We start from the raw sequence: 19,542 nt of genomic DNA, 5'->3' as shown, positions 1-19,542 counted from the left end.
ATGGCACCTTTTCCAAGCCTCACATCTGGAGTGGGAATATTCATATGCATGGAAAGGTACTGTGGCCTAGTAGAAGCTGGTTCCCTGCAGCACATTCCTGAGCTGCAGACTGACCCCAGACTGTGAAAAACAATGTTCACTTTCTTAGAAAAATGTGTAAGTTTAATAAAAAATAAAAATAGAAAATTAGGAGACAGAAAAGCAAAAGTATCTTGGCCAAGGGTGCCTCACCAGAAAGCATGCTCACTCCTTCAAAATCCTTGTTTTTAAGGATTAACCTTTTACATATGCATTTTTCAAACATTCCTTTGAGTCCAGTTGTTCCCTTGGTTTTTTGGCCCCCCTTCCTTTGAAACTTGCCCAATTGTACCAAATTAGCATTTTATTAGATAAAGTCCTTGTTGGCGCCTAGTAGTCTTTCTGATACCAAGAGATCAATGAATTCCTTCTTGTAGCTTTTGTTTTACCGCTGTCTTGATCTTAATCAATTCAGGAATGTAGGAGGAGTCTCTCTTCGTATCTTCTGGTTTGGTCAGTTTAGATATTACAAAGAGAAAAAAACCCAGTCTTTTTACTGTTAACACTATGTTACAGTCAGAAAATACATTCATCACCTTTCTAAACTCTATTAATAAAACATAATACAGTACAATTATACCCATAGTATTCATTTTAATATTTGCGAAAAGTCAACTTTATAATATGCATTTATAACAAGACTAACATGATTTAAGTGACAGGGCTTCCAGCCCCTCAAACTGAGAAATGCTGCCAAGGTTTTACAAATCTTGCTGTTAGGGCATTTTTCTTACTAGGTTTCAGTCTTAGGTATCCTTTTGCATAGTTGCATCCCGCTAGTTTCAGATACAAGCTAAAATGAAGAAGAATTACATGAAATGAAGCCAAGAGAAATGCATTAAGTGATGTTTGCGAAGTACATTGATAGAAGGGGACAAAATGTCCTTGGGAGAACAAAGAAATTGATTGTTAATAACACATTTCATGATGCAGACACCAAAGAAGTTTTATAACTGCTGTGAAGTCCCCATGTGTTAATCTCATAGTGCAGACCTGCAAAGTGATCAGGGTAGCTCAGGGTGGGGGATTGCAGGATGTACATTTGGATCTTGTGAGTTATCAAGCAGCCCTGTGCCTGTCCCCACACAGCTGGGTCATCTCCAATGCTGGGCATCCCCACAGGAAACTTCTGGACCTGCTGGCTTTGGGAATGCACAGGCAAGTGGGTAGCTTCTAGGAGCAAGGCTCAAACTCAAGAAAAGTGTATTAATCTGACTCTAAGTACCTGACAAACTTTGTTTGATTGTATGAGAGCTAAACAGCATGGACGGAATTTTAGTGACGCCTGCACTGAAAATGGATTGCTTGCCCAAAACCTGAGCAGCAGATCCAAGCCCAGCAACCTCTGACAGTAGCTGTGATTGGTCCACGTACATTTGGCAAACAAAAGAGAGTTTTAAACTGATTTAAGCCTTCCAACTTTTTTTTTTAATTATCAAGTCAAGATGAGACCCACACTGTGGACAGAAGGAAGGTCAGCAGACCCCTAGTATCTGTCAGGTGAGAGAATTAATGTTGGAACCCTGGTGTGGTGGTTTAGCATGGATTGTGATTGACAGGTTGGCTGACGAATGGGAGTGTTTCTACGCCTCTGGAAACACAGCCTTAAATCACAATCTTTCAAGTGACTCAGTCTCTTTCCTTTTCCGGTCATCGAGAAGGTAACATCACCTCATGGACGGGGTCGGGCTGGTCCCCCAGGGCCAGGCCTGTCGGGCCTCGGGGGGGGGCCCTGCCTGTGGGACAGTGGGTGAAGCTGGCTGTACCCCCTCTGTTCCCCTCCCTCCAGGCTCCTCTGATGGGGAGAGGAGGAGGAGGACTGCAGACCAGCAGTCTGGCTCTGTGCCAGGACCACAGTGGCCTTGCTCTGGGCCTTGGTTGCCAGAGCTGCTGGTCCAAAGGAGCAGAGACTTTTAAGAACTTTTCTCCAGAGCTCCAGGGAGCCGATCCGAGTTTGAGTCGCTTGAGATCTGACCGGGGGTGGAGGAGATTTCGTCCATCAGCGTTCCTGAGCCTGCGCTCTCACTTCCTCCCCCCCCCCCCCCCCCATCATCATCTGTGGCCTTGAGACTTCGAGAAGCCGCTGGAGAGGAAAAAAAACTCTGGGCAAAGACTTTAATCCTTTTCCCTCCTCTGTGGAAGACATTTGAAATGTAGAGAGAGAGAGCATTGAGACAAAGTCAGTGAAAGAACTGAGAAAGACTATTCTGAAGATGGGATGGAGGAAGTGGACATTTCTGACCGGACTTCTCTAGATGTGAATTATGGAGAAATGGACTGTTTTTGTAATATCCTAATGTTGCTTGAGGGAATGCAAGTTCTAGCCAAAGGGTTGTGTGTATTGATATACATGGGTTTTAATTAAGAATTTTGATTAGAATATGTCCCCAGCTCCTGGGAAAGAATAAGGAGGTTTCTATTTCTTTTGAGATAGAAGTAAATTTAGAAATGGAAGAGAATCCCTGTTTTGTACTAGAAAAACATTCTTAAAATGATACCCCAAACATGTGGAAGCCCATGAACAGCGTGGAAAACTGTTATATGGGTAAGACTGCACAGAATCTGCAAAAATTCCGGGTGGTTGTAGACTCTGTGAAAGCCACTAGATTTTTTTTCTTGTGGCGTGTTCTCCATAACCCTAGAGAGGCTTCTCTCCCAAGGTGATGTAGGATCATGTTTAAATGGTGGTGACTGACTGAAAATCATAGTTTTCTCTCTGTGGTGTGTGAAAAAGTGAACAGTTGGGAGGGGAGGGGGGAGAAGGTGTTTAAATGTCTCAGCAAGTCTCATTTTTTTTTCTTTCCTCTCTTTTTCTTTAGTGTATATTAATAAAATCTATCTGTTTTTACTTTTAAGTTGTGCCTGTTTTGCCTTTTTCTCCCAAAGTCCTATCTCCCAGCTGATAAACAAAATTTGGCGAATGTCAAACCACGACACCTGGGTACTGAGAATTTTAGACTTTCTGTGCTGACAGATACTGATCCCCAAGAAAACACTACATTTGACCTGAGGCCGTGGAAAATGCTTCCAAAATTGAGTGATAGCACTGGGATGGATTATGGGTGTGTAGTTTGAATAGAAGTGTGTAATATCATATGATGGAAAACTTAGAGTTAAGGTTTTGCAATATAGTAATATATATATAAAGCAACATGGAGGTTTTAGGGTGTAGGCTAAGTCTTTCTTTTTCACCTTCTTCACGAGTTTGGGTGGTATCTTGTAATTGGGTAGAAAAATCCGCATTGCGGACCACGGGTGGTTGGTTATTGGCTTAAAAATAAAAATAATTTAGGTGGCATTTCATAATTGGACAGTTTGCTCTTAAAAGACCTTGTAAAGAGATAGAGACAGAGCCATTTTTCACTTTGTTAGCTAGAACTCACAACTTGTGAGACTGTACTATAGATAAGAATTAATAAACATCTGAGTCCGAACATGAACACCATCTCTTGAGCATTTAATTCCAGCTCTTCTTCTAAAAGAAGATAAGAAAACCCACAAATTAAGAAGATGGATAAAGAAGAGAGATTTGACAAGGGTGAAGGGAAAGAGGACAATAAAAAAAGTTAATACTTGTCCTGGGTTGCAATATAGGACGTGCACAAAGTATTCTATCACCATTTTCATGAACTGATGAATCCAATTGTTGGAGCTCTTCCCAGGCCTCCCTCCCTCTGGGATGCCTTCTGTTAATGGCCCATCAATGCCTTGTGCATGACTCATAGATAACTCCCTCCAGGAGCTCTCTCTCTTTAATGGGCCATCAAGGACCTCCTGTATGACTCATCATCCTGTTGTGAGATGCTCCACCCAGGGGGAGGAGCCAAGCATTCTCACCTGGATATAAGCTGAGATTTGAGACAGTACAAGCAGCCCTTACCCACTGGATTCACAGAGGACCAGAGCTACCAGATATTTCTATGTGATCACTGCTTCAGGAAGACCACCTCACCTGGACTGCTTCCATCACCCTGATCAGGTTGTATTCTGATTCTGTCAGTGGTCTTTTGTATTACTGCATTTATTTTATTTTACCTTATTTTTCCTTTTCTTATCATTAAATTGCATTTCTGACTTGGAGCCTCTCACTCGTTTTGCTTTCAAACCACTACAATACTGAAACTCAATAATGACAAATTGAACAAAGTGAGGATTTCTCAATGAGTGGAGCAACACCAAAACAAAGTCTGAACATGCTGGGGACACTGAACCAGTCCTGAAACCTAAACCATTTAAATCACTGCCAGAAGTTTTCTTTTGACAGCTTCAGTTACCAGGGGAAAAGAACTGGGCAGCAATTGCAGAGGAGGAGATCCAGAGAACCTCACAAGCAGCTAGAGCACAGATGGCTGTGAGCTCTGTATCTTTTAGGTGATATATTGGAGTTCTAATGGCAGCAACATGTATAACAAATGAGGTCACCAGACTAATATTATTACAACAAGTTCCACATTAATTAATCATGTTTGAGCCATCATAACAGAGGGTTGGTTAATGAATTATCTCTCAGACTCCCATCTCTCTGGAACTTGCCCTTAAGCCAGTTGCCTAGGGAAGGGGCATGGACTGTTTGTTGGGGTTTTTTTTTTTTTTTTTTTTTTTTTTTTTTTTTTTTTTTTTTTCAAAAGAAAGCATGCATTTCTTTCAAAAGCAGACTCATTTATTCTGAATTTTATTCTTAGGTAGGCCAAGCTTTGGTAGTGGAAGCAATTCCAAAACTGCAGTATGATATTTTTTGTAAGGTTTTATGTTGAGTTTTTTCCCTCTTTTCTGTTCAAGATACTGTAAGGATGCTGGGAAAGTTTCCCCCACCAGCTTTCTGGTTTTGAGGTAAATACAATCTCTTTCTAAAAACACACACTCACATAGCTTATGGCAGCCTTGTGCTGGATGTGGTGTTCACCATAAATCACACCACCTCACTGCCAAACCAAGTCTAAAACAAAAAGAATCTTCTTAGTTAATGTCCAGCTTTATTTCTGTCCTCAACAGCAGGAAACTCATGTGAAAGGTTTTTACTACTCCTTGCACCAAAGAAAAGGTTTGAGAGATCTCCAGATAAAGGTTTTCCTGAATTAATATTCACATAGGTTAGCATACATCAATAAACAGAAACTCTTATGACCATGAGAGGGAAAACCCATGCAGGTGTGGAGCTGCTTGGGTGCCTGTGTTTGACATCAATAGGTCTGGTCACAGCACTGGCTTCCAGTGTGACATTCCTCCTTGATGCTGGGTGGCTGCCAGGCTGCTACCAAAGGAATGAGAAAATAAAGATGAGAACTTTGACCAAACTCTTGGCAATCAGAGCAGCTGTTAGTTTACTTGCACATCACAACAAAAGTTGAAGTCAGGTTAATGGCAGTGGATTATCCATGGGCTATTTTTCTCAGTCTGGTCATCTCAGAATCACTGCTGTGCTTTACTTTGCAATACAAAAGATGTCTCTGTGGCTCACATGTAGCAAGCAGGAAACCAGCAGAAAAGAGTGAAGATTCCACAAAAATCCCACCTTTTCCTATATTACTGACTGTGCTGATGCTTTCTCTGTTCAGTTCTTGTTTGGCTCCTGAGCACTCACCCACTCACCCTCCAGCAGAGACAAAAAGTGCCATTCATGGACTGAAAATTTGGGCTTTGGTTCTGGGTAACCATTTGGCTGACAGATGTTTCTGCTTGCCTGTCTCCATCATCATTTTTTCTCCAACTAATTCCTATCCTAGGAAGTGGAATTGTGTGGCACTAGTGCAAAGAAGTAAGGGGGAAAACCCTCAAAAAATTAAAACATTTTAAAAGCCTTGGGGTGTGAATTTCTGACCTGTTGGCCGGTGATGTTGGGAGGGTGCGCCTGCACCTCCAGGTGTGGGTGGGAACCTGGGTGCAGTGGATATTTCATGTAAGTCAAACACACAAGTTACACAACATCTCCCAGCTCTCGTGTCACAGGTCAGGAAGTGCCAGCAGTCTAATGGTTCAGATAAATGCTGTCTGACAAAATGTGCAGAGTTGAACCCTGGTCCTACAAGGATGCGGGACACCTCTGTCCATGCAGAGCTGTCGCCTGTGTCCAGGCCTTTGAGCTAAGACCAGAATCTTAATGAGGGCTGTGGTAAAGCAGGAGGTTGGTAAAATACTGGGTAAAGCTCAGGAGGAATTCTGCTTTCTTCATTCCTTTAGCAGATCAGATCTCATCCTATTTTTTCCCCCTTCAATGAGTCTCTGATGGATTAAACTGGCCCACAGAAAGAAGGCACAAAGCTCAGTATATTTTGTCTTTTGAAACCACCTTCAAACATATCCTCACAAAGCTGCCTTACCCCCTGACAGCTCCTTCCTGCTGGAAGAGGGCCTGGATATGGCTCTCACAGTCCTTGCAGACATTGTTGAGAACAAGGCCAGAAGGCAGAGAGCTTGGTACACCAGCAGTCTGCAGTTCCTCACATCCACTCCCCCAACACCATCCTGCTCACACCTGCTCAACACCATCCCCTGTTCCTGTCATTTTCCCATCAGTGTTTCCTCCCAGTGTTCCCCAGCAACACCTCAGGCAATAACGGCCCTTCCCAGCCTTGTAGGCAGTCTTGGCTGCCAGGGTCAACCAATGGATGAGCTTTAAACAGCAGAACAAAATAAAAATTGCTTCTCCTCAGCAGTTTCCCCTTTCCCCAGTGCCCCCACACTTGCTGCCATCAGATGTCTTTCTTCTGACACCCATTGACTCAGTCCTTAAGAGTTTCAGAGAGATCCTCATGTCACCTTGTCCCTTGGACCAACCTTGCTCCTGACAGAGCTCCTGGGCTCTGCTGTCCCCTCCTTGCCATTTCTTCCCAAGAATTCTGTGTGAGCACTCTTTGCCAAGGTGGTGAACATCTCCAGCCAGAGTCCTAAAGACCAAATGGAAGCCAAAGTCCCTGGAGTTTATTTCTCTTTTCTCCTCTGTTTTCCTCCTTTATCAGCAAGCAACAGTTTCCTGGTGAAGATGGGCAGAAAGAATCAGCAATATTGAGCAAACTGGGACCACTTGTTCAGATCAAATGCCCCCAGTATTTCCAGAAACCAAACCCCCTGTACCCAGTTTATTTGTCGAGAAAACCTGAAAAAATGTGAGAAGTCAAAAGACAGTAGCTTTATATGTTTTAATAGTTTAATTTCAAGCTACCCAAGGTTAATTTGAAAAAAAAAATAGAAAAAAGAAACATACAATAGGTTGTATTTGTTTGTTTTTAACTGTTTGGTTTGGTTTCATTTTGTTTCATTTCTAAAATGTTTAAATGTTTTGGCCTTTTTGCAGAAAAGTAAGAAAACAGAAAGAAATATGTTATTTTCTTGGTTCATTTGTCATGAGAGCCATAAAAATCCATTTCTGAGATTGTTTTATTCCTAACTTGTGTCTATTAACTGTACAGTGCCTTGCAATGATCCCATAAAATCCTTGGGAACATGGACAGCAGAAGAGCTGCTCATTCTGTCCCAATGCTAGTGTGATGAGGGAGGGTGTCACATGACTGTCACATCACCAGCTCTGTGATGTGGCTCATGAGCCTCATTCTCTGACCCATCTCATGCACACAACTTGTGTCTCACAGTGTCCCAGGACTCACACAACGATGGGCTTTTATTTGCCATCAGTGAGGCTGATGGGCCTCACTGTTCAAGGAGGGATGATGGCAAACTTTTGTATATGGGCACTGCTGCATCTTAGTAGAAATACTTTGAGGATTTCTGACTTCCTGGAGAGCTCTCTAAGCTGCGCCACCCTTGGAAGCACAGGACAATGGTGTTAGAGAGTAAGATTAAAATCTTGGAACTTTTACATGCACTTTTAAAGGAGTGAGGTCATGGGCAAATTACTAAGTTGTTGAAAAGGAGACTGGGACTGTTTCTAAACGTTTGTCATTTTCCTACAAGGGATTTTTTACCACCTCAATAAGCAGCTGTCCAAGGCAGGAGGCAGTTGAGGGAAACTCTTTGATGACACTTTGGCTGATCTGGTCCTGGTGATGCTTCTAAGGGCAAGACAGTTTTGCAAAGCTCCTCCACCCAGTTCAGAGCACTGTGACTAACTCTCCTGCATACAGCCCATTTCCTCAGAACAGCAATCACAGGCTGCAGACAGCAGCCTGGTCCTCCCCAGTTATGTCCTAAGAACAGCCAGCGCAGTCCAGCATGTCTGAGGGAGCCTTAACATGGGTGTGATACCCTGCCCAGGAATTCCAGCGTCATGAAGTAATTATTTGTAATAACTCAGAGTAACAATTTCTATATGAAGGACTCAAAAACAAGAACTACAGGTTAGGAGATAAATACAGCTTGTTAGATGAGAGCAGGATTTCCATGTCCTTTAAAATAAGATCTGTCCTGTTTTCTGTTTTGGTCTCCATCACCCCACCAAAATAAAATCAGCGGCAAACAGATGTGTCAGTGAGCAGAGGCAGAATTATTGCTAGAGGTGTGAGGTGGGGAGGGTTTGACATGGACAACTCTCAACACCATGATCATACTTTACTGATTAAAGAGCCTCAACAGATGCACCTTTCACTTCCAGTTTAGATTAAAACCTTGACTATCTCCTCCAGGTTGGCAAGTTTGGTGCTCAGGCTCTTTCAGAACTGTCCAGAATGTGGAAATTCATAAACAGAGTGAGAGAGACACAAGAGAGACACAAACTGAGGTCTCCCTAAAAACTTCCATGCAAAGAAGCCTATGTGCTTCCCTGCATGGAGAAACAGGATCTTCCTTTGCTCATCCCTCAGAGTGTTCCTTTGTCCAGCTGGACAGAAAAAGCCAGGAAGGTGAAGGGCAATGCCAAGGAGGTTATTTAGCTTGAATGGTGGCTTTTTTTTGCCTCCTCCACCCCCCATTCTAACACACACACAGAGGGTCTGGCACACACACATCCTGGAGCAAGGAAAGGAATTCCCTGCAAGATGGCAGGACACAGGCCAGGACCTCAGATGATATCGGCAGCTGGTGCATGCTTGCCCTCACCCCACAGGACCTTCAGCCCTCCCCAGTCCTCAGAGCTGGGTCACCAGCCCCACGCACAGACCTTGCTCTGTTCCTCAGCACAGCATCACCCAGGCTGCAGTCAGCACAAATCCTCTGGCCCCCAGCCAGCCCACAGGGTTTCTTTCCCTCTTTCGCTGCCAAAGCAAATTGACTTGTGACACCTTCCCTTATGTTTTCATCCTTTAAAGGGTGGAAAGCTGAAAGCCTGGCCTCACTGCGTTCACTTCCATGCCTCCTTTGTGCTCTCTTACCTAGATGTTAAATAAGCTCTTTCAGAGAGGACTGACCATTGGAGTCACTGTGAGCAGGCAGGGCAGCGTGTGCCCGTGCACACGTGTGCTGCACCCACTGCCAAGCTGTTGCTGTTTCTTTTCTGCAACAGTGGCGGCTTGGTCTTCAGAACCGACAGCACGGCGTGTACATTCTGCTGGTACCGCCGGGCCTAGTAACACGCTTACGCCAGTATGGTGGACGGTTACAAAAGGCCTTTATTATCTCAAAAATGCAGTTTATATACTCTGGGGTCTTTACTACGTCAGAGGGGTATTGCTACATTTCCTGGGTTAGAAGGGAGAATGGAAAAGTACTGGCACATGTTAGTAGGGGCTAACATTCTTGTGGTGATAGCTTATCTTTGGGGGTTGGAGTGTCCTCTGCTCTTCCCGTTACAACCGAATCTCTTCCGAGCCGCCTATCCCTATCCAACCACATCTCCCCCCCCCTCTTTTACAAAAGAACGGGATAGTTATATATATATATGTATATAAACACTAAATGAGGTAGAAGGTTAGGATTTAATAAGGGAAGAAGGAGTTTGGAAATCTGAGTAAGTTTTTGCCAGGCAAGTTTGGAAAATCTTGTGACTGGCAATGTTCTCTGATTAATTCACAGCATTTCATGTTGGCCTATGAACAGAATGTTAGTTTGTTCTAGGCGAGCTTTGACAAATGAGACTATCTTGTTCAGCAGGCATGGTCCGAAGGTAACAGCTAAAAGTAGCATTGCCAATGGGCCTACCAAAGTGGAAATTAAAGTGGTTAACCATGGGGATTGGTTAAACCAGGATTCGAACCAGCCTTGCTGAGCTTCCCTATCTTTCTGTCTCTGAGCCAGTCTGTTTCGGAGTTCTGCCATGGAGTCTCTGACGACTCCGGTGTGGTCCGCATAGAAGCAGCATTCCTCTTTCAAGGCGGCACACAGGCCTCCTTGCTGCATGAACAGGAGGTCCAGTCCTCGCCTGTTCTGCAGGACCACTTCTGAGAGCGAGGAGACTGACTTCTCCAAGTAGGAAATAGATTTCTCAATCCTCTGCAAGTCCTCGTCTATGGTCATTTGTAGCTGAGACAGACCCTGATGTTGCGTTGCTAGGGCCGAAACACTTGTGGCCATTCCGGCTGCTCCTAGGCCGAGCAGCATTGCGATAGTTACACTTGTCATTATCTCTCTTTTGTGGAGTCTGTTAGATTCTTCGAAGAGGCTGTACACTTCTTCATCTGAGTGGTACAGAACCCTAGGAACAATCAGAACTTGGACACAGAAGTCGTTAGAATCATTGAATTTGGGAAGAAATACACACAGACTTACTCCAGATCTCTGACAAACCCACATTGCAGACGCAGCTGGAACTACCCACTTACTGTTTTTTCTGCTGGGCTTTACAACTCTGGTGCAAACATTCCCTTTTCGCTCAGCTAGGGTTGCACTACCAAAGCATTTGCCTCGACCTGTGACTTGACTCAGGGTAATACCTCTGCGGGGTGTGTCCCATCTGCACTGGTGAGGTGCATCAGCTGTGGAGTAACTGAATGGGGTGTTTAAAGCAACTCCTTCATAGAAAGGGGGTTGGACATCATAACAAAGCCAACAGGAATTGGTTAGGTTAGGGTTAGATTCGTTCAGGGATAGGAAGGTAGCTTCTAACATACGAAGGATTGGGTCCGGGTCTGACCTGGCTAAACGGTCTATCTGAAGGGCTTTTGCATCGCTAGTTGGGATTTTGGTGATGCTTGTGGGTACAGCTTTGGGGTAGGTCATGTTTCTCTTTGTCTGCGTGCTTTTAATTATCTTGTTGGGTCCAACCGCTCGGGATGCTGATGGTTGGAGCCTGGTAATTCGCACATTCACCCACTTTTTCGACCCTTGAAGGGCCACTGTCCATGCTTTACCCACTGTCCAACTAGGATGATTGGGCTGCAAGACTGTCATGTTATAGTATATGCATTTTTCGAAATCTAGGGATTTTATAGCTATTTCGATAGTTTCCATGTACAAAGAGAGGTGTCTTGCAACCTGTGGGTGCCCAGGTGAACTGTAGGAACTTGTCGGGCTCTTGTGGGTCCCACCCAGGCCCTGACGGCCTGGCATCTGTTACTATGGTTTCACAGCCCCAGTGCCCACAAAATCCCCACCCGGGGTTGTTACAATAACTTTTTCCTGCGTTTGAAGCTGGGCACCAATAGGATAGGTACATGTGTGATGAGTGTGGAGAATAGGGATCTACCTTTGGTTGTCCTGGAAATAGATCGGTAATACGGAGTACGAAGGATGGAGTGTTATAGCCACCAATTGGGTGCTTTTCCATGCCCTGGATTGTCCCCCCACCCCGTTCACAGGACGGACTTCTTTCTCCAATCAGTGAGTTTGTACTGAGTTTGTTCCCTTACATTGTTAAAAGCTTTGCTCGGTTTCGCTGGAAACCTCATAAATTCTGTTATCTCCGTTTCCGTATCGGACTCAGAGCTCTCTATATAACTAGCCGCGGAGCTGTGGCTCCCTTCCGTGTCAGAAGCAAACTGGTGGTAGCCTTCCGGTTTGCTACGCCTTTTTGTCAGGCTCCGCCCCCGTTCCGCCTTCCGCGGGTGGGTTCGGTTTTCCCTTCAGGCTCGTGCCCGTTCCGCCTCCCGCGTCCGGCCCCTCTCCTCCTCCTGGGGGTGGCGCCGGCGCGCCTCTTGGGGGCAGTCCCATTCCCACCCCCTGGGCTCGCCCCGTCCCTCCCGAGGAGGGGTCTCTCCCTCGTAAGGTGACATTGGGAGCGGCTTCTGATCGCGTGTCCGCCCCCCCTCGCTCTCCCGTGCGTGCGCTGTGGAGACCGGCAGGTCCGGACTACTACTGGTCTGCTGTGCACACGTGGTCGCGGGGTTTCGCGCTTCCGGGTTTTGTGCGTCATGCGGTCGGCCGCCCCACCCCGGCTCTGGACGGTCGGCGTCATCTTGGTATGGCGGCAGCGGTGGCGGCGGGGCTGCCACTGCCGCCCGTGTCCCGGCGCCGGCTGCGTTCTCAGAGTCCCGCGCTTCCCGCGCGAGCTGTCCCCAGAAAAACCGCGCACATTCCTCCGCTTGTCGCCGCGGCTCGGCGGTCGGAGAAACCGCGGTCTCCTCGGACTGTGTGGGGGGGCTGCTGCCCGGCGCGGTCGGATCTCGGAAACGGCGGTGCGGAACGGTCGAGAAAACCACGGTTTTTTCGGGGAGTTTTGTGGGGATTTTCAGATCCGGGGGTTCCCACAGGAGGGTCTGGGGTTTTCCTGTGGGCTCCGGGGGGTTCAGGCATGCGCTCGGGGAAGGGGGTAACGCGCCCGCTTCCCGCGTGTCCCCGGGGGGTTGCGTGGTACCGTAGCCCCCCCCTTTCGCTCCCTGCGTGTCCCTGGGGGGTCCCGCGGTCCCGCAGCCCCCCCCTTTTTGCTGCGTAACGGCAAATAAACACGTTTTTGCAGCGTTCCAAGTTTCTTGTTCTTCTATTGCTTTCCGCAACGCTTTCTCAACTTTTCCCCATGCTTTTAAAAATTTTCCACTGCCGGTGGCTTTTGTATCTTCAGCCAGGGCAGTAGTATAGCTTTCCCAACCCTCTGATTTTAGTATATCTACGGGGCGCTTTATCGCGCCTAAATCCGAAAGCCTTGCAATAGCAAGAAATAAATCCTTTTGGTCGCACCATACCCTCCAGTGGACCTCCATCAGACTTACGACCTTCGCTAGGGCTTCCATGCCGTTCGCGGGTTCCTTGGGGCGTCCCCCTGTCTTCTCCTTCACAGTAGGTTGGGCCAGCCGCTACTGCCGCTGTCTCCTTTCCAAGCGAAAATCCTGTCTGCCAAGGTGTCCTTTCTTTCCCAGGCATTCGGCACCACTTGTTGCTGTTTCTTTTCAGCAACTGTGGCGGCTTGGTCTTCAGAACCGACAGCACGGCGTGTACATTCTGCTGGTACCGCCGGGCCTAGTAACACGCTTACGCCAGTATGGTGGACGGTTACAAAAGGCCTTTATTATCTCAAATATGCAGTTTATATACTCTGGGGTCTTTACTACGTCAGAGGGGTATTGCTACATTTCCTGGGTTAGAAGGGAGAATGGAAAAGTACTGGCACATGTTAGTAGGGGCTTACATTCTTGTGGTGATAGCTTATCTTTGGGGGGTTGGAGTGTTCTCTGCTCTTCCCGTTACAACCGAATCTCTTCCGAGCCGCCTATCCCTATCCAACCACACAAGCACAGCCCAGGGTGCCCTCCCCACAGCCCAGGAGTAACACTGCTACCCCAGGAGTGCATCCTGGCTCCTTTAGCTCCCACTCCTCAGCATTCCAGCTCCCTTGGCCTTGGCCATCCTGCTGTTTTCATTTCAGAAAAGCATATAACCTAGTTCATCCCTCCTCTGACATAAAACTCATTGCAGGTTTTGACTGAAAGATAAATAAGAATTTTTGTGCCCTGTAGATCATGGGTCTTATTGTCCTCTAAAAAAAAAATTATAACTTCCCAATCTCAGACAAGACCTTGTGCTGACAAATGGATACCTTCTTCTACTTCCTGCACATTAGCAGAAACCTAATCAACATATACACTACAAGCTCACCTCCTCGATCATACATGGTTTGCAGCATTTTTCCCAAATAGAATGAGAAAATGCATATACATGAATTGAATGAATTCTGACTCTTCTACTCTTGACTCTTCTGTTGACTCTTCTACTCCTCTCCTTGCATGAGATTAGAAGGGATCACCTCTTGATTTGTGCTTATGTAAAATATAACACTAAGGTATTATAACAATCTAGTCAATAATAAACTGTTTAATAATAAAGGTGATGCCAAAACCAGGTGGGATCATCTGACAATTTGTTTTCCTAACAAAGGCACAAAGGACCAAGTCCAAAGCTCAGTGGAAGGCACCTGTGCACTTAGATGCAGTCCTGTGAACTTGGGTGTAGCCAACAAATCCATTACCAGTGCTGTGACAGTGGCCAAGGTGCACGATACCAGATCTCGTGCACAGGTGATGAGAACAGTGCCCTTTGCCAAGCTGAGTGCAAGAAAAGTGCCTTGCCAGGATCTCCTCTGCCTTTTTTTCTGGTGCAACTTGCTCTATTACCACAGTGGTTCCCAATAAGAAGTTCCTTAGCTGCACAGTGCCTTGGTGAGGGCATCTCAGTTCTGTTTATAAAAAATTCAAAGCCTAGAGGTAAAAGAGCCACAAGACACCAGAATGTGTCATCTGGCCTTGGAATCTGGGAAACAAAGAGCTTATAAATATGCAGGGTCCTCCCTGTATTTCTGGGACCATATAGCAAGAAGACAGAAAAGCTCAAACATATACTGAGAGGAATGTTTGTCCTCCTCCCTTTCTATGTGCTTCAGCCAGGATGTTTGTGCAAGAAGAAAGCCAGTTGAATAATAAAACCCATATGTCAGAGGCAGAAGGGAAATCTGGAATTCAACATACCAAAAGAAAAGACTGAAACGAGTTCATTTTCATGAGAAGGTTCCCCTCTTTAAGGATGCACATCACAGCATCTTTAATAGGGGGCCAAACTGATAATTGCAGCAGTGTGGTACTTGGCACTTTTAACTTTTCACCCAAGAATTGTGAAGCACTTTACAATTAAACCTAAATATATCTTTATATGAGATGAGGGGGGCCATAAAGAGACAGCTTTGCTTATTTTGAGCATGAAAACCACATAATTCCATTACAACACAAACCAGAATGCTTTAATTCACCTGGACATGGTGTTTTAAATGAATTTTAATGGAATTATGCCCAGTCAGACTACAAAGCCAGACAACTTGCATGTTTTCATGCTTGGAAAGTGTTCTTGTGACCTTTTGTAGTTACATTTTTAGTAGTAAAAATTATATAAAACAATGGAACACAAGAGTCCTCACTTTAAAAAGCATTATTAACATCTCAAAACATGGAGTGGGAAGGAAAGTATTGTGAACCAAGTCTGGCAAGCCATAAGATGAAGTGAGGTTTAGGCACTGGGAGGTTTTACAACTGAGTACTTGCAAATTTTCACCAGATTCCTTAGTTTTGGTTGGAAAAATGTTGGCCTCTCATATGTCTGTGTGGCAAAAGTCCTTGCTAACAGGGTTTCCTTTTACATATAACACAAAGTAATTAAGCACCTAATTAGTTAAACTTTGAACAAAGTTCTGGCAATGACTTCCCTGGCAAGGAGAGTCAATAGTTCTTACTGGACTGGGGTTGTCAGACATTTCCAGAAAGCACCACTGAGCACCTCTCAAAGCCTACAACTACTCCTCCTGCTCTAGGCAGCTGACAGAGATGTTAATGTCCCAGAAGTGATCCCAATGCAAGATTTCTCTATTAAAACCATCTCCAGGTAGCAATCAGGTTTGCCACATGCCCATGGTCCTCATCACTCTCAGACAGCCATGGTACATCAAGGGTTAGGGCTGGTGGATTCAGTGCTCTTCAGTCCTGCTGCTGTCTCCCAGTTCAGGAAGGCCTGTAACAATATCCCTTGCCAAATGTCTCTAGCCAAATGAGGAGAGAAAGAGGTTAGAGATACAGACGTGGAGTTTCCAGGTTCTGTGGCTTCCCTGCTTGTCCTGGGTTGTAGTTTAGGATGTATTCTATCACCATCTTCAGTTAATGGCCCATCAATGCCTTTTGCATGACTCAGAGATAACTCCCCCCGGGAGTTATCTCTCTCTTTAATGGGCCATTAAGGCCCTCTTCCATGACTCATCATCCCATTGTGAGATGCTCCGCCCATGGGGAAGAGCCAAGCATTCTCACCTGGATATAAGCTGGGATTTGGGACAGTAGAAGCAGCCCTCACCCACTGGATTCCCAGAGGACCGGAGCTACCAGACCTTTCTACAAGATTTCTGTTTCAAGGAGACCACCTCGTCTGGACTGTTTCTATCACCCTGATCAGGTTGTATTCTGACTCTGTCAGTGGTTTTTTCTTTTTGTATTTATTTTATTTTATTTTATTCTATTTTATTTTCCTTTTCTTCTCATTAAATTTTATTTCTGACTTAGAGCCTCTTACTTGGTTTGTTTTTTAAACCACAACATATTTTTGGCGCCCAACGTGGGGCAGAGGCAATAAGAAAAGTCAGAAATTACAATTTTATTGAAGAAGACACCTGTCTGTTATGATGCCCAACATGCTTACATGTGTCTTATACCTATCTCTCTATATTTTTCCAAACCTGGGGCACTATCTGCCGGCCTTAATACTCCTGCGTAGACCAGGATATGGTACTAAAATTGCTTTACTGCTCTATTATGTCCATTGCTTGATAAAATCTGAGGCAATGAACATTATTCAGAATATATACCCAGTTTTGTATTTTTGTTCTAGTCTAGGATGCTACGTCTGGAGCCTCAACAATCTCACCCAGCCCCTGTGGGGAGGAGTAAAGAATGATTTTTTCCAGCTTTTCAGGAAGGACACAGCAGTTTTTGAAAATATTGAGTACCCTCTGGATGCCAAGGACAGCATAATGTTCTTGTTAGTCTTGCTTGGTTTTCTCTGTACGGCCCGCACCATGCTTAGAATCAAAACACTGCATGGTGTGTTGGAGCATGTTCTTAAAGAAGTAGAAGAGGTAAAAAGAAGCAAAGCAATAGCATCGACGACTACACAGACTGTCACAGAGGAGAAAGGAACCAAAAGTGCTGTCAGCATCTCCACACAAACCGTCACTGAACCAGAACAGCCTAAACCAGTAGCAGTTGCCACCACTCAGAAGAAGAAATCAAGGAGCAAATCAGTCCGCATAGCGACTGATGAGGATGGAGCAGGACCTTCGCACTCAGCTGAAGAGACAGAGACAGAGATCATCACCCGCTCTCTATCTCTGGGTGAGCTGCGTGACCTGCGAAGGGAATTCACCCGTCAGACCAACGAGTCCATCCTCACCTGGCTGCTCCGCATCTGGGATGCTGCAGCCAATGACACCATTCTGGATGGAACTGAGGCCAGGCAACTGGGATCACTGTCCCGGGATGTGGTCATTGACCAGGGAATTGGAAAAACCCAAGAAACTCTCAGCCTCTGGCAGCGACTGCTAACAAGTGTGAAAGACAGATACCTTTGTAAAGAAGACCTCCTAGTGCACCAAGGAAAATGGAACACAATAGAACAAGGTATCCGATGCCTAAGGGAATTGGCTGTGCTGGAGATCATTTTTGCAGAAGATGAGAGATTTCCTAAGAGCCCAGATGATGTCCAGTGCACATCACGGATGTGGTTGAGATTTGCACGGCTTGGACCAGAGATGTACTCGCGTTACCTGGCAACACTGCAATGGAGAGAAGGTGAGGACAAGGTGGGTGTCCTGGCTAATAAACTAAGGATTTACGAGGACACTGTCACCGCCCCAGTTCGTGCCCATGTCTCATCTGTGGAAACAAGACTGGCTGAGCAAGTCAGGAACTTAATTGAAGAAGGCCATCAGAAACTGAAAAAAGAACTTAAGGAAGAAATTTACGATATTTCACCAGAGCCAACGAGAGTCTCTGCGATTAGGAGCAGGCGTCCCCCAGCCAGGGAGAGAGGATACACACCCCGAGGTAACCTTTGGTCTTTTCTTCGGGAGCATGGAGAAGATATGAAGAAGTGGGATGGAAAACCTACCTCCTCCTTAGCAGCCCGGGTACGTGAACTGAAAAGAGAAATGCCTACCACAAAAAGCTCATCTAGAATCAGTGTTGCTCCGGTCTCTCGTGCACAGAACTCCAGACGTTACAGGAATGATGATATGACTGATCCTCTTGAAGGAACCTCAGCAACTCATTTACAGGAAGAGAACAACGTATGCGATGACCAGGAATAGGGGGGCCCTGCCTCTAGCCAGGAAGAGGAAAGGGACAATCGGATCTACTGGACTGTGTGGATCCGATGGCCTGGCACATCTGACCCACAAAAATATACGGCATTGATTGACACTGGGGCCCAATGTACCATGATGCCATCAAGGTATGTAGGAACAGAATCCATTTCTATTACAGGAGTAACAGGAGGGTCCCAGGAACTGACTGTATTAGAGGCCGAAGTGAGTTTAACTGGGAACGAGTGGCAAAAACACCCTATCTCAACTGGCCCAGAGGCCCCATGCATCCTCGGCATAGACTATCTCAGGAATGGATATTTCAAAGATCCAAAAGGATATAGTTGGGCTTTTGGGATAGCTGCAGTAATGAAAGAAAACATCAGACAGTTGAATACTTTGCCTGGTCTCTCAGATGACCCCTCTGCTGTGGGACTGCTGAAAGTAGAAGAACAACAAGTACCAATTGCCACAGCAACAGTACACCGTCGGCAATACCGCACAGACAGAGACTCTGTGATCCCCATACATGAGATGATCCGTAAACTGGAAAGCCAAGGAGTAGTCAGTAAAGCCCGTTCACCTTTCAACAGCCCGATTTGGCCGGTGCGTAAGTCCAGTGGAGAATGGAGACTGACGGTGGATTACCGTGGTCTGAATGAAGTCACGCCACCACTGAGCGCTGCTGTGCCAGACATGTTAGAGCTTCAGTACGAGCTGGAGTCCAAAGCAGCAAAGTGGTATGCAACCATTGATATCGCCAATGCCTTCTTCTCCATTCCTTTGGCAGCGGAGTGCAGACCTCAGTTTGCCTTCACCTGGAGGGGCGTGCAGTACACCTGGAACCGACTGCCCCAGGGGTGGAAACACAGCCCCACCATCTGCCATGGACTGATCCAGGCTGCACTGGAAAAGGGTGAGGCTCCAGAGCATCTGCAGTACATTGATGACATCATCATATGGGGGAATACACCAGAGGAGGTCTTCAAGAAAGGAGAGGAAATCATCCAAATTCTGCTGAAAGCTGGTTTTGCCATTAAAAGAAGCAAGGTTAAGGGACCAGCTCAAGAAATCCAGTTTTTGGGGGTCAAATGGCAAGATGGTCGTCGCCAAATCCCCACAGAGATAATCAACAAGATCACAGCCATGTCCGCACCTACCAACAAAAAGGAAACACAAGCTTTCCTAGGTGCCATAGGCTTTTGGAGGATGCACATTCCTGAGTACAGTCAGATCGTGAGCCCTCTCTACTTGGTGACCCGCAAGAAGAACGATTTCCACTGGGGGCCTGAACAGCAACAAGCTTTTGTTCAGATCAAGCAAGAGATTGCTCATGCAGTAGCCCTGGGCCCAGTCAGGACGGGACCAGATGTGAGGAA

This window comes from Sylvia atricapilla, chromosome W (genome assembly GCF_009819655.1).
Source record: "Sylvia atricapilla isolate bSylAtr1 chromosome W, bSylAtr1.pri, whole genome shotgun sequence".
Classification (NCBI taxonomy): domain Eukaryota; kingdom Metazoa; phylum Chordata; class Aves; order Passeriformes; family Sylviidae; genus Sylvia; species Sylvia atricapilla.
The sequence above is the reverse complement of the archived record's forward strand: the minus strand, read 5'-3'. Positions refer to the sequence as shown.